Source organism: Stenella coeruleoalba (assembly GCF_951394435.1).
Source record: "Stenella coeruleoalba genome assembly, chromosome: 20".
NCBI lineage: Eukaryota > Metazoa > Chordata > Mammalia > Artiodactyla > Delphinidae > Stenella > Stenella coeruleoalba.
The window spans coordinates 35,866,064-35,883,109 of record NC_137166.1 but is presented as its reverse complement, the minus strand read 5'-3'; positions in this window follow the sequence as shown (position 1 = coordinate 35,883,109).

The window sequence follows — 17,046 nt, the reverse complement described above, 5'->3', positions numbered from 1 at the left end:
GGGGAGAAAGAGATATATTATATAATGATAGAGGGGAAAATTCTCCACAAAGATATAACAATCCTTAATGTGTATGAGCCTAACAACAAAGCATCAAAATACATGAGCAAAACTGATAGAACTACAAGGAGAAATAAATGCACTCTAGTGGAGGGAGTCAGATAATAAGTAAATTAGGACATATAGTATGCAACTAGTAATATGTGTTTTGGAAGAAAATAGAACATCAAAGGGGAATTTGGAGTGTTAGAGGAGAGTCACAATTTAAATAAGGAAGACAGATGAGACTTTACTACTCAAGTGACGTTTGAGAAAAGAACCTTCTGGTTAAAGGAAACAGCAGCTGTGCAGAAGCTTGTAGTAGGAACCTGACTAGCATATCTGAGGCCTTTGTGGATAAAAGGGAATTCGTTAAGGGAAGGACACTAGGGCCAGAATATATTGTTATGTGGGCCATTGTGGGAACTTTGGCTTTTATTCTGAAAGAAATGAGGATTTTGAATAGAGTTGTAACATGATGTGGCTCTAATAAAAAATATATTTTGTCTTTTTCTCTTAAAACCCTTGGAATTTCCTGAGTGATAGGAATGTCTTTTGTATGCTAATGAGATGACTCACTCACTCATGGTAGAGGTGGGGGTGGGGGTGAGGAAGGGGTGGCTAGATAGCTTCAGGATGGGGGCTGGTCACACCCACATGACTAGATGGTTAGAAATTCTAGCCTCACCTTCCTACTCCTTCCATCTCTGGGGAGGGGACTGGGGTTGGAGGTTGAGTTTATTCACCAATCGTCAGTAACTTAATCCATCATGCCCACATAATGAAAACTTTACTAAAACTCTGAAACATTTTGCCTAGGGGAGCTTCCAGGTTGGTGATCACATTGATGTGCTGAGAAGGTGGAGTGCCTGGGCAGAGCATGGAACATCTGTGCCACTCCACCTCCCACCCTCCCATACCCTGCCCTATCCATCTCTTCCATTTGTATCCTTTGTAATAAAACTGCGTTAGTAATGATGCTGAAAACTTGGCCTTTGTGCACCAGTGCCAAATCAAATCTCAGAGACAGAGTTTTGGGTGAAGTAGAAAAGAATATCTTTATTGCTTTGCCAGGCAAAGGGGGACAGAGTGGGCTCGTGCCCCTCAAAAACTCTGTGTCTCAACCTGGGAGGATTTGGTGAGGAGTTTTACAACAATGGTTCAAGGGTGGGGTTGCTGATAAGATTAGGGTGTGTGCAGGACCTATACTCCTTTAATCTGGTCTCAGGTAATATCTTGATGAGCTTCTCTAGTTCCATTAATCTGGCCTCTGGTGGGCTTCTCTGGAATGAAGAATGCTAACATCTTCCACTTGTTGTGGGTTTTAGTTCTGTAAAGAGCTCAAAGATATTGTTAAGTGTATCCCTTGAGGTGGAACCAGGACCCTGACCCAAGGCTGCACTATTGTTTCTTGGCTGTTCCTCCCTTGTCTCTGCATCCCTTCCCTTCCCTGATTAGCAACTCTTCAAATCTGCCCTATGGAACTCAGGGAAGGCTATGGGGCTGGAGTCTGTTCCCTACAAACAAGAAATGAGGGACATGAAAAGGCTTCCATGCCCAGGAGCCCCACAGGGTTCTGCTCAGTTTCAGTAAGTCTAGTGCTTTTCTGAGTTCTGTGAGTCATTCTAGCCAGTTATCAAACATGAGGGGGTGAGTGGGTCATGGGAACTTTTGCATTTGTATTTGGTCAGGCAGACATGCAGCTAACCTGGGGACCCCATTTGTAGCTGGTTTCTGGAGTGGGAATAGTCTTGTGGGACTGAAGCCTTATCTTGTTGGGTCTGTGTTAACTCTGGGTAGTTAGTGTCTGAATTGAATAAAATTGTAGGACATCCAGTTGGTGTCAGAGAATTGGAGAACTAGTTATTATTGGAAAAAAGACATAGCAGAGGATTGTTCTTGGCTGTTGTATGGAGGACTGCATGAAGGGGACCAAAAACCAAAAAAGCAGGCAAACCAATCAGGAGCCTAGTGCAGTAACTCAGGGGAGACAGCAGTAGTTGTGATGAGATGTGTTTGTAGTATGGATGGATCTTGAAAGCAAAGCCAACATATTTGCTGATGAATTAGAAGTGAGATGGGGGAGAGAGACAGAGAGACAGAGAGAGAGAGAGAGAGAGACAGAGAGAGACAGGGAAAGATAAAGAGAGGTAGAGAGAAAGAAAGGGAGACAGACAGAGACAGAGAGACATAGAGAGAGAGGGATTCCAAAGAATTAGTTACATGATTATGGAAGCTGGCAAGTCCTAAGATCTTCAGGGTGAGTTGTAAAACTGGAAACCCAGGAGAGATGATGATAGTTTAGTTCAGTCTAAATTCAGAGGCTTGAGACCAGGAGAGCAGATTGTATAGTTCTAGTCCAAAGGCCAGCAGACTCAAGACCCAGGAAGAGTCAGTGTTTTAGTTCAAGTCCAAAGGCAGGAACAAAACAATGTACCTGTTTGAAGGCAACCAGGTAGAAGGAATTTTCTCTTACTGGAGGAAGAATCAGGCTTTTTGTTCTATTCAGGCCCTCAGCTGACTTGAGGAGGCCACCCACATTAATGAGGTCAATCTGCTTTACTCGGTCTGCCAATTTAAATGTTAATCTCACCCAGAAGCACCCTTACAGAAAGAACCAGAATAATTTTGACAAAACATGGCCCAGTCAAGTTGATGCATAAGGTTAACCATCACAACTCTGTTCATTCAGCCCTCTGAGTGACTCTGGTTGTTTCTGAATGGAAAAGAAAAGGGCAAAATAATATGGATATAGAAAGCTGTAGAAGATCTGTGGAAAAGGAAAAGGAAATTTAGTTGGGTAAATGGATTTTGTTGGGAATGGGCTGGGACAAGACTGAATTTTGTTTCTCTCTCCAAAGTCTTCTTGGAATACTGTTTTTGATAACAGCTTGTGAGTTCCTTTGCCTTTAAGTGATCTGTATTTGCCTTAGTAAATAAGTATTGTTTGGCTGATTCTAAAAGTTCTTCTGACCTCCAGCCAACTTTGAGGTTCTTCAGAGGAAACTTGAGGCATCTCAGAGAGATACTAATTTAACCAGGATTACTTGGTATGTTAAATTATATAGGAAGCATTGTCAACTGAGTAATTCCTACAAATCTGGTATGTTTTGAAAATGTTACCAAGTCATAATTCGGGTTACTGTAACCAAGTTTCTTTACTGGTTACATTGTACTCAGATGTTTAACTTTGCCCTTTTAAATCTTTCTGTCATTTATAGACAATTATTGTGGTACTCATGTGCTTTTGCAAAAGTACTTCATCTTCAAAAATGTTCATGGGGATAGCCTCATCCACCAGAGGGCAGATAGTAGAAGCAAAAAGAACTACAATCCTGCAGGCTGTGGAACAAAAACCACATTCACAGAAAGATAGACAAGATGAAAAAGCAGAGGGCTATGTACCAGATGAAGGAACAAGATAAAACCCAAGAAAAACAACTAAATGAAGTGGAGATAGGCAACCTTCCAGAAAAGAAATTCAGAATAATGATAGTGAAGATGATCCAGGACCTCGGAAAAACAATGGAGGCAAAGATCGAGAAGATGCAAGAAAGACCTAGAAGACCTAGAAGAATTTTTAACAAAGACCTAGAAGAATTAAAGAACAAAAAAACAGAGATGAACAATACAATAACTGAAAGGAAAAATACACTAGAAGGAATCAATAACAGAATAACTGAGGCAGGGATAAGGGACCTGGAAGACAGAATGGTGGAATTCACTGCTGCAGGACAGAATAAAGAAAAAAGAATGAAAAGAAATGAAGACAGCCTAAGAGACCTCTGGGATAACATTAAATGCAAAAACATTTGCATTATAGGGGTCCCAGAAGGAGAAGAGAGAGAGAAAGGACCTGAGAAAATATTTGAAGTGATTATAGTCGAAAACTTCCCTAAAAAGGGAAAGGAAATAGCCACCCAAGTCCAGGAAGTGCAGTGAGTCCCATAACAGGATAAACCCAAGGAGAAACATGCCAAGACACATAGTAATCAAATTGGCAAAAATTAAAGACAAAGAAAAATTATTGAAAGCAGGAAGGGAAAAATGACAAATAACATACAAGGGAACTCCCATAAGGTTAACAGCTGATTTCTCAGCAGAAACTCTACAAGCCGGAAGGGAGTGGCATGACATATTTAAAGTGATGAAAGGGAAGAACCTACAACCAAGATTACTCTACCCGGCAAGGATCTCATTCAGATTTGATGAAGAAATCAAAAGCTTTACAGACAAGCAAAAGCTAAGAGAATTCAGCACCACCAAACCAGCTCTACAACAAATGCTAAAGGAACGTCTCTAAGTGGGAAACACAAAAGAAGAAAAAGACCTACAAAAACAAACCCAAAACAATTAAGAAAATGGTCATAGGAATATACATATTGATAATTACCTTAAATGTGAATGAATTAAATGCTCCAACAGGGCTTCCCTGGTGGCACAGTGGTTGAGAATCTGCCTGCCAATGCAGAGGACATAGGTTCGAGCTCTGGTCTGGGAAGGTCCCACATGCCACGGAGTAACTAGGCCTGTGGGCCACACTACTGAGCCTGCACGTCTGGAGCTTGTGCTCTGCAACAAGAGAGGCTGCAACAGTGAGAGGCCCATGCACCGCGATGAAGAGTGGCCCCCGTTCGTTGCAACTAGACAAAGCGCTCACACAGAAATGAAGAACCAACACAGCCAAAAATAAATAAATAAATAAATGCTCCAACCAAAAGACACAGGCTTGCTGAATGGATACAAAAACAAGACCCATATATATGCTGTCTACAAGGGACCCATTTCAGACCTAGGGACACATACAGACTGAAAGTGAGGGGATGGAAAAAGATATTACATGCAAATGGAAATGAAAAGAAAGCTGGAGTAACGATAGTCATATCAGATAAAATAGACTTCAAAATAAAGAATGTTACAAGAGACAAGGAAGGGCACTACATAATGATCAAGGGATCAATCCAAGAAGAAGATATAACAATTATAAATACATATGATAGGAGGAAATCAACAGTAACAAAGTAATAGTGGGGGACTTTTAACACCTCACTTACAACAATGGACAGATCATCTAAAATGAAAATAAATAAGGAAACAGAAGCTTTAAATGACACAATAGACCAGATAGATTTAATTGATATTTATAGGACATTCCATCCAAAAACAGCAGATTACACTTTCTTCTCAAGTGCGCATGGAACATTCTCCAGGATAGATCACATCCTGGGTCACAAATCAAGCCTCAGTAAATTTAAGAAAATTAAAATCATATCAAGCATCTTTTCTGACCACAATGCTATGAAATTAGAAATGAATTACAGGGGAAAAAACGTAAAAAACACAAAGACATGGAGGCTAAACACTACGTTACTAAATAACAAAGAGATCACTGGAGAAATCAAAGAAGAAATAAAAAAAACCTAGAGACAAATGACAATGAAAACACGATGATCCAAAACCTATGGGATACAGCAAAAGCAGTTCTAAGAGGGAAGTTTATAGCTATACAAGCCTACCCCAAAAAACAAGAAAAATCTCAAATAAATAATCTAATCTTACACCTAAAGGAACTAGAGAAAGAAGAACAAACAAAACCCAAAGTTAGCAGAAGGAAAGAAATCATAAAGATCAGAGCAGAAATAACTGAAATAGAAACAAAGAAAACAGTTGCAAAGATCAATAAAACTAAAAGCTGGTTCTTTGAGAAGATAAACAAAATAGATAAACCGTTAGCCAGACTCAACAAGAAAAAGAGGGAGAGGACTCAAATCAATAAAATTAGAAATGAAAAGGAGAAGTTACAACAGACACCACAAAAATAAAAAAACATCCTAAGAGACTACTACAAGCAACTCTATGCCAATCAAATGGACAATCTGGAAGAAATGGACAAATCCTTAGAAAGGTATAACCTTCCAAGACTGAACCAGGAAGAAATAGAAAATATGAACAGACCAATCACAAGTAATGAAATTGAAACTGTGATTAAAAATCTTCCAACAAACAAAACTCCAGGAGGAGATGGCTTCACAGGTGACTTCTATCAAACATTTAGAGAAGAGCTAACACCCATCCTTCTCAAACTCTTCCAAAAAATTGTGGAGGAAGGAACACTCCCAAACTCTTTCTTTGAGGCCACCATCAACCTGATATCAAAACCAAAGATACTACAAAAAAGGAAAATTACAGACCAATATCACTGATGAATATAGATGCAAAAATCCTCAACAAATTACTAGCAAACAGAATCCAACAACACATTAAAAGGATCATACACCATGATCAAGTGGGATTTATCTGAGGGATGCAAGGATTCTTCAATATACGCAAATCAATCAATGTGATACACCATATTAACAAATTGAAGAATAAAAACCATATGATCATCTCAATATATGCAGAAAAAGCTTTGGACAAAATTCAACATCCATTTATTATAAAAACTCTCCAGAAAGTGGGCATAGAGGGAAACTACCTCAACATAATAAAGGGCATATATGACAAACTCACAGCAAACATCATTCTCAATGGTGAAAAACTGAAAGCATTTCCTCTAAGATCAGGAACAAGACAAGGTTGCCCACTCTCACCATTATTATTCCACATAGTTTTGTAAGTCCTAGACTCAGCAATCAAAGAAGAAAAAGAAATAAAAGGAATACAAATTGGAAAAGAAGAAGTAAAACTGTCACTGTTTGCAGATGACATGAAACTATACATAGAGAATCCTAAAGATGCCACCAGAAAACTACTAGAGCTCATCAATAAATTTGGTAAAGTTGTAGGATATAAAATTAATGCACAGATATCTCTTGAATTCCTATGCACTAATGATGAAAAATCTGTAAGTGAAATTAAGAAAACACTGACATTTACCATTGCAACAAAAATAATAGAATACCTAGGAATAAACCTACCTATGGAGACAAAAGACCTGTATGCAGAAAACTATAAGACACTGATGAAAGCAATTAAAGATGGTACCAACAGATGGAGAGATATACCATGTTCTTGGATAGGAAGAAACAATATTGTGAAAATGACTATACTACATAAAGCAATCTACAGAATCAATGCAATCCCTATCAAATTACCAATGGCATTTTTTACAGAACTAGAACAAAAAATCTTAAAATTTGTATGGAGACACAAAAGACCCCAAATAGTCAAAGCAGTCTTGAGGGGAAAAAACATAGCTGGAGGAATCAGACTCCCTAACTTCAGACGATACTGCAAAGCTACAGTAATCAAGACAATATGGTACAGGCACAAAAACAGAAACATAGATCAATGGAACAAGATAGAAAGCCCAGAGGTAAACCCACTCACCTATGATCAACTAATCTATGACAAAGGAGGCAAGGATATACAATGGAGAAAAGACAGCGTCTTCAATAAGTGGTGCTGGGAAAACTGGACAGCTACATGTAAAAGAATGAAATTAGAACATTCCCTAACACCATACACAAAACTAAACTCAAAATGGATTCGAGACCTAAATGTAAGACAGGACAGTATAGAAGTCTTAGAGGAAAACATAGGAAGAACACTCTTTGACATAAATCACAGCAAGATCTTTTTTGATCCACCTCCTAGAGTAATGGAAATAAAAACAAAAATAAACAAATGGAACCTAATGAAACTTCAAAGCTTTTGCACAGCAAAGGAAACCATAAACAAGACCAAAAGACAACCCTCAGAATGGGAGAAAATATTTGCAAGGAAGTCAATGGACAAAGGATTAATCTCCAAAATATATAAACAGCTCATGCAGCTTGGTATTAAAAAACAAACAACCCAATCCAAAAATGGGCTGAAGACCTAAATAGACATTTCTCCAAAGAAGACATACTGATGGCCAGGAAGCACATGAAAAGCTGCTCAACATCAGTAATTCTTAGAAAAATGCAAATCAAAACTACAATGAGGTATCACCTCACACCAGTTAGAATGGACATCATCAGAAAATCTACAGACAACAAATGCTGGAGAGGGTGTGGAGAAAAGGGAACCCTTTTGCACTGTTGGTGGGAATGTAAGCTGATACAGCCACTATGGAGAACAGCATGGAGGTTCCTTAAAAAACTAAAAATAGAATTACCATATAATCCAGCAATCCCACTACTAGGCATATACCCAGAGAAAACCATAATTCAAAAAGACACATGCACCCCAGTGTTCATTGCAGCAGTATTTACAATTGCCTGTTTATGGAAGCAACCTAAATGCCCATCAACAGAAGAATGCATAAAGAAATTATGGTACATATATACAATGGAATATTACTCAGCCAGAGAAAGGAACGAAATTGAATCATTTGTTGAGACGTGGATGGATCTAGAGACTGTCATACAGAGTGAAGTAAGTCAGAAAGAGAAAAACAAATATTGTATATTAACGCATATATGTGGAACCTAGAAAAATGGTACAGATGAACTGGTTTGCAGGGTAGAAATTGAGACACAGATGTAGAGAACAAACATATGGACACCAAGGGGGGAAAGCTGTGTGTGGTGGTGGTGGTGGTGTGATGAATTGGGTGATTGGGATTGACATGTATACACTGATGTGTATAAAATTGATGACTAATAAGAACGTGCTGTATAAAAAAAATGTGATCAAATGTATTCTATTGGAAAGAAGCAAAAATAGATGATGTTTACTGTCTAAAAAAAAAATGTTCCTGGGAAGAACCTTTTGAGAAGTAAAAGTCTCTGATAAATTTCAGACAATACTGCTGAGCTGGTAAAAAAAAAAAAATCATAAAAATCTAATGGGAGGGGACTTCCCTGGTGGTCCAGTGGTTAAGAATATGCCTTCCAATGCAGGGGACATGGGTTCAATCCCTGGTCAAGGAACTAAGATCCCACATGCCTTGGGGCAACTAAGCCCACGTGCCACAACTAGAGAGAAGCCCGCATGCCAACATGAAGAGTTGTGTGCTGCAACAAAAACTCCCACGTGCCACAACTAAGACACAATGAAGCCAAAAATAAATAAATACACAAACAAACATTAAAGAAAAAAACCTAATGGGAAAACTGATGGCTTCATAAAGCAGATAACAAAAAGATTAGTTACTCAGTGAACTGGTGAATATGGTTATAATATTTATGGGTATTTTGTATGGAATATTACTTGTTTGGATCTGTGTTTTCCAGACATAGGGAAGCCCTTCCCCTCAAACTACTTATGACTTAGAGAAATTGGATAAATTATACCTCTGTAGGTAAAATTGAAATATTTTTATTTTCTCTCTGCCTGGTTGCTCCAGAAATTGGAGACCCTTGGGTTCGGAGCAACCTTATCAGGTGAATGGGAAATACTGTCTCCTGACATGTGCAGGAATCTTGATATTTTTGAGACTTTTGGAAAAGAGAAATCCACCAAAGCAGAATCTGATGGCAGGCCTTTGGCATGGTTTTCCTGTCCTTGAGAGGCCTTTCAGGAATTTAGTTTGAGATTTCTTCTGAGGAATTACACCAGAGTCAATAAGGAGGAGCCTATGTAGTCAATGGACCAGACTTATTTTGGAAAAAAATTAACCTTGGTTTGGCTGTGTTTGATGGAGATGAGGGTAATTTTAGAGAAAAAGATTATGTTTCATGAGATATGAAATTCTAGTTCTGCTAGTAGAAGTCTGTATTTATGAAAGTTATTGTGTTAGCCATACTTTTGCCCTGATGTTCAGGAGGAAAGGAAAATTACCTAATGAAGTTATCAGAGTGTAATTACTCATGACGTATCACTGTTTGCTTGAGGTCTACTGCTAAAAGCACATGTACAATGCTTGTGTGACAATTGGATATAAATGATAAGATGTATGGCCTATAAAGCATTTCCTCATTAACATACCTCTGAGCTTGTTCATGATACCTGATCAGTTTTTCCCCAACGTGGATTAACTAGGCAAATATAAAGGAGGCCTAGCATCAGGGGACATGATCTACACCTGGGGCAAACAGCTGAATCACCCGGGCATTGAGGGACAGATATTTTGACCATCAATGTTTTCTATTGAAACACTTGCAATCAAAAGGGGAAATGATGAGAAAAAAAGAAAAAAATCTGAGCATATTGAAGTATGGGGAAGTCACTGTGGCTTATATATGGTTTAACTTAGATTTTACTAACCAAAGCAGCCTGCTTTGTGGCCTTTTGGACATGCATTGTACATCTACTTTGGCCACTGAGGAGGGGAATGCACTTGAAAGTCAAAATGGAGTATCTATGGTTCAGACATCTAAGGTAAAACTAAGTGACCATTGTGGATGTTATTTCAGACCTATTCTTGTATTGCTGAAAACTTGAATTTTCTGAGCTATGTCAGACTTGGGATGCCATTAGCAATTCCCAAACAGTGTCTGTTGGCAGCTAATAGCTGCAACCTTATGTTTTCAAAGTCTCCTCTTGAAACTTTTAACATTTTTAGACAATGAAATCGCTTTAGACAAAATATTAACAGAAAGAGAAGACATATGTGTAGTCGCCAATAGCTCCTGTTATGTATATGTTAATGCTACATCAGAAGTTAAAACCTACTTAGGTAAAATTAGACAGCTGGCTACAAGTCTCCCTGAAGTGTCAGGTCCAGACTGAGTTTCAGGCTTATTCTTCTGAATTCCTCAGGGAATGAGATCTATTTTGTCTATTAACGTTCCAGTTGTCACTCTTCCCACTTCTAACTGGATCTGTTGCACCAAAATGGCAGACTAAGGGATTAAGATCTTAATCATACAAGACCAAGATCCATAACTTGGAACTCAAATATTTCTAATTCAGTATCCATTCCCCCCAAACTGAGGCAGGACTACACCCTATGTCAGCAGGAAGTAGCCAGAGCAGTCATAGCTCCATTCCTTGAAACACTTGGGGAAAGATAAAACAGAAGTGGGGATTAAAATCAAGTCCCCCTAAAACCAATTTCCTCTGCTGAGTTTATGATTAGCATCTCTATCCAAAACAATTATTCCCTTTCTTGTCCAACCCCTGTTTTCCTCAAAATTGAGAAGTATCAAAGAAAACGGGGGAGTTAGACTGAGCAGGACCCTAGGGGATTCCTGGGCATGAAAGGCTTTCTGTGTGTCCCGTTTCTTGTTTGTAGGACATAGGCTTCAGCCTCCATGACCTTCCCTGAGTTCCAAAGTGCAGGCTTAAATAGTTGCTAATCAACAAAGGGAGGGGTTGCAGAGACAAGGGAGGAGCAGTCAAGAAACAATAGTGCAGCCTTGGGGCAGGGTCCTGGTTCTGCCTCAAGGGATACACATAGCAATATCTTTGAGCTCTTCTGCAGAACTAAAGTCCCCAACAAATGGAAGATGTTAACTACTTGATGAAGCATTCTTCATTCCAGAGAGAAGGTCACAGCTTGATAACTTTGAGAACCACAGAAGCTCATCAGGATACCACCTGAGGCCAGATTAAAAGAATGCAGGCGCTGCACACAACTTGATCCTTATCAGCAACCCAGCCCTTGAACCACTGTTATAAAACTCCTCACCAAATCCCCTCGGGTTGGGCCACACAGTTTTTGAGGGCATGAGCCCACTGTGTTCCCTTTGCCTGGCAAAGCAATAAAGCTATTCTTTTTACTTCACTCAAAACTCTGTCTCTGAGATTTGATTTGGCACTGGTGCACAGAGGCCGACTTTTGCATTGCAACAAAGGAGCTGCTACCCCTGCCACAATCAGGAAGCCATCACCAAAACTGTAGCCTCTTCTGCTCTAATCCAAGCCAATTAAATGAACACTTCACTCCTTTAAACTCAATCTTCACACAATTGAACTGGTCTCATACAAATGCACCTAATCTGTAGAAACCAAACCACATCTAGAGCCCTAAACTTCAAGGAATAGATTTGACCTCTTCAAGCTCTGCAGCAAAGGAAGGAATGTCAGAATGTGATTGGTGTGGCTTGAGCAAGCCAAAGACAGCTAGAGGGCTGTTGGAAAGCGGGACTGATCCTTCTACAAAAGCACAACAAATATCCAGTGCAGTTACTTAACAATGTTTAAGTTACAAAAACGATTAACAAACACGTGCTAATCAAAAAAAGTCAAGCATGAATATTTAAGGAAAAACGTTTTATCTTCACCTTCTACCCTTCACAAATATTCCCAACCTCCTCATAGTTAACTGTCACCAGTTTTTTAATCCTTCCAAGTCATTTCCTATGCATTTGTGAATGTGTGTTTTTTTACATAAAAACTGTACATAGTTTTTTATATGAAAGTTATGCTACCAGACCTTGGCAGCTGGCATAGTGACCTGCAGAGAGGGAGCATGAATACCCTCACCTCACTTCCTCCTCCCCTCGCTAATCTCCTGGCAGTGGTCCCCAATGGCAGAGAGGACAAGGGAGCTTGTTGATGGGGTGCTTACATGCCAGTCTCCCCAGAGAAAGCACAGGGCTGGGAGGAGACCTGAAGGGGCAAAAGGAGGACATCCAGCCTGGAGAGATTGGGAAGAGGAGATGAGAACACTGCTTGTGGGGGCTGTGTGGAAAGTAGTCATAGATGGGGTGGAGTCCCCGATCACTGCCTCCTGCTTTGTTGGGGTGGCTCATGGAGCAGCTGCATCAATATCTTCACATTACCCCTTCCCACCCCACCACCTCCCAGGGAAGGAGTGACCTGTACCATCAGTGATCTGTGACCAACTCCTTGTAGTCATAAATAAGGTACACTATCCCTGCGCTTGCCTGAGGGCTGGGCTAAGTGGGATATTATCTTCTTAGCCGGCTCCCTCAGCTGTCAGCCACCTGCTCCTCAGGCCACTCCTCTCTCTGTTCCAAGCCAGTCCATTCCCTTGGAGGGGCATGAGGAGGCCATATTTCCCTGTAGAAGAATTTAGTGGGCCTGCTATTCTCCCTCCAATGTAAGGAGTTGGTGAGATGGATAAAATCTACCTTTATTTTCCTGACTAAGACCATAGGAACTAACACTAGAGCAGGTCTCTGTTTCAGTTGTATTTTCTGATCCAAACAGAGTTTTTCTCCAGCCTTCAAAATCTAGCTGAAGCCTCATCTCTGATGACAGACTTTCTTGGGCCACCCTGATTCCTACTACTTTTCTGGTGACAGTGTACACCCAAGCTCAGTTTTTTTGTTGGTCTTCTATGTACAAAAGACCAACTGTGTGCTGTTGTGGAAAGACCTGGGTGTTGGAGGGTCCAGTCATGGCATGGCCCCAGCTGGCTCAGGGACTTTAGGGAGATCCTTTCTCTTGTTGTGGGGGGGGGGGTTTGAACATTGCTCATCAATGGACCAGCACTGGCATGTTCTGTTGTCCTAAAAAGTGTTTTTACTATCCATGTTTGAAACTGAGCAGCATCCTGTGAGGCTCCTGGGCACAGAAACCTTTCTGTCCCCTGTTTCTTGTTTGTAGAGAATCGACTCTAGGCTCCATGACCTTCCTTCAGTTCCAAAGGGAAGATTCAGACAGTTGCTAATCAGGAAAGGGAGGGAATGCAGACAAAAGGGAGGAGCAGCCAAGAAACAATGGTGCAGCCTTGGGGCAGGGTCCTGGTTCTGCCTCAAGTGATACACATAAAAATATCTTTGAGCTCCTCACAGAACTAAAGCCCACAATAAATGGAAGATGTTAACATTCTTCATTCCATATTAAAGAAACCAGAGAAACTCTTCGAGAGACCACCTGAGGCCAGTTTAAAGGAACCACAGAAACTCATCAGACCACCTGAGGCCAGATTAAAGGAGTGTCAGCCCTGCACACACTCTGCAACCCCGCCCTTGAATCATTGCTATTAAACTCCTCATCAAATCCTCCCAGGTTGGGACATACAGTTTTTTTTGTTACAGGAGCCTGCTGTGTCCCCCTTTGCCTGGCAAAGCAAGAAAGCTATTCTTTTCTAATTCACGCAAAACTCTGTCTTCAAGATTCAATTCAGCACTGGTGCACAGAGGCCGAGTTTTTGGCATCATGTTCTCTGACGTGAGTGTGCTTTCCAGCTCGCTGCATCCCTCCCCAGCCCTTCCTTACTCTACCTGGCCTGCTTCATGCATTTACACTGTCTTTGTGGACCCTATGGGTATGTGCTCCTAACTCCTTGTTCATTTATTTTTAATACTTTGGGGGCTGTGTGCCCTCTTGAAGATCAATGGAAACTCTCTTCTCTCCCCAAAATGACTCACATATCACACATAGAAGAAAATCTTGTATATGATTTCAGGGTACCTAGAATTGCTCTGGATCCATCCAGGGATGAGCCTCCTCCCTGAGATGCATGGACCCCTTCATCTAAATGATGTTGAAGATGCTTGGCACAATGGAGTTGGGGGATTCTTTGCAGTCTTCTGCTTCTCTGGGGTGGAGAGCACTCTGTCACAGCTATCCACATATAATTGTGCACATGTGGTTGTCATGCAAAAGGGTGGGTGCCCATATCCTCAAAACAAAGGGCTGTCACAGCCCATGTAGAACATGCATAAGGATAGTTTGGTTGACTATCTGGGGCAGCATCCCCAAGGTTCTTGACACTTTTCCCCAGGAAACTGATAAGGGATTGACTTTGGCCAAATCCTGGATGAACCGTAAACACAGGTATTACTATTGAGCTATTTCCTATCCTCATTAAAAAAAGACATTTCCTGAGACAAAAGACATTCAGTGTTGGAAGGGGAAGAGAGTTCTTCCAAGAGGCCTGGAAGTGGCTTTGCTCAGCACGTGGCTACTTACCCTCTCAAGCTGTTGACAATCTCCATTAAAAATCACTTTTGTGACCAGAGAAGAAGTTCTCTTAGTGGTTCCCTCCCAGGGGCAGGGTGGGGAGCTGGATTTCATCAGAGCTGCCTTCCCAGGGAGGGTGGAGGATGAGGAACCTGGAGTCAGGGAGAGCAGTGAGCTTGGTCACCAAGAGATCTGAGTTCTAGTCCTGTGAGATCACAGTGTCAGCTGGACTGCTTATTGCATGCAAAACTGCCCCAAGCCTATGCGTAGATCCTATTATTCCTGTTTTACGGATAGGGACACTGAGGCTCAGAAAAGTAAGGTGACTTGCCCCAGGTCACACAGCTTGGAGGCAGTGGGTCAGGCCAACCTGACTCTGTCAAACACAACCTTATCTGCAATGCTGAGAGTTGCTTGGTGTGTGAGTCATTGAGTGGCTCAGGATCCCCACCTCAGGGTGAGTCATACTTGGTGGTGAAGGGAGGAAGAGGGGAGGGCAAGATACCAGCCAACTTCTGCAGCATCCCCTCCCTGAATCCAGCACCACAGAACAGCAACTACCCCTGTGGGAGGAGCCACAGGAGTCGCCTAAGAGAGCCCAGAAGGGACTCAATTCAGAACGAGAAGCAGACTGTCCCCTTAAAGGTGTGAAAACCCTTGGGTCTGACTCAATAACCAGTTAACTTAGCACCTTAAACTCCCCAAGGTCCCTTCTCTGGCATCATTTCATTTTACTCTGAAATAACCCTGGGACGTTGTACATTTATTTCATCTGCTTTTCTGTTTTACATTATCTTTCACAACAAAAAGGTAAAAGAATTCACATATACACCTCAAGCCGGGCATCTGGTATTGTTTTTTGCAGATGAGGAAACAGAGGTGCATGAGTTATGTGATTTGACTAAACAGAGCTGTTATGTACAGTTGTGCAGGTTTTTCACTATGTAGGGAACTCAGAAGAGAAGTGAGTAAAGCTGAAATACAGCTTGTGCAAGATAGCCAAGCTATCCATGGGCTGCATCTACTGGAGGAAAGGACACCTTTTTGTTCTGCACAAAGGTGTCTTTTGGGTTAGGGGTAGCCCAGTGCCCAGGGTGGGGATGTGGGTCAATGGCATCACTGGGAAGAGAAGCCAGGTCTCCACACTCCTGCAGCTCATCTTTCACACCCTCTGTCCATGCTCTCTTGTCCTCTGTTCCCCCAGCTGCCCTCAGTCTCTGCCTGCAATCCCCCACACTGCCTTCTACATCCAACAACCTTGGAGAGAAAAGAAAAAAAATAATGCAAAGGGAGTTCAAATGGAAGTGAAAACAGAAATGTAATGAGCTTTAAAAAAGCCTCAGTGGCTTTCTCAGGCTGGGACAGAAAGTTATGCAAATGGAGGAAGATGGAACTCTCTTCCTGAAGCTCTTTAAAAGGGAAGAGGGCAGCCTGCTCCTTTCTATCGATGCCTCTGGGCTCCTGGCACCCTACCAGGTGCAACGAGGAGGTCTCTCTCTAATTTGTAATTGGATGATTTCTTTTCACACCCCTGTTTCCCTGGAGTAGGTTTATTCACTCCATCTTGGTGCCTTGGAGTTCCTTTTGACCTGCCTGCTGCTTCCTGCAGACTAGAGGCTCCCTGCCTCACTTCCATTTCCTCCAGCTTTCTGTACCCTGGATGGACAACAGTGCCCCTTGGGTGGTGGGATTTCCTGTGGTCCCAGAGGCTCAGGGCACCTGGAAGGAGGGGACAAAGGAGGACAGGGCCCTCCTTTTCCACTGACTCTCCCACCTCAGGCTCATTCCCATCTGCACCTGAGTGTACGTTCTCACTATTGCCCGCCCAGAATTCGTCTTCATGCCCAGCAGCACCCCGATTCCTTCTGGGAGTTTCCTCTCTCCCAGCCTGTGCTGCCTTAGGGACAGGTGTGCTCCAGGTCCTGCTTCCCCCTGCAGGAACTGAGGACAGAGCCTTCCTCTTGCTCCCCATCCCTAGGTTTGCTGGGGACTGGCCAATGGAACAGAACTTCTTGGGAGTTAAAGCAGAGGACACAGGAACAGAGGGGATGGTTCGTGTCCCACTCGGGCTGTTCAGGTGTGAAAAGTCACCGGGCTTCCCAATGCCCATCTCCTGACGTTTTGGTGCCCTCTTGTTTCTTGCCTTTTCCCATAACCACTGCTCCATGGATTCCACCAGTGCCTTGATATCCTCAACGGTTTCCCTTTGTTTTTGTTGCTTGCAGCCAAGAGCCCTCTCCTAGTCAGCTCAGGCTGCCATGACAAAACACCAGAGACTGGGTGGCTTAAACAACAGACACTGATTTCTCACAGTTCTGG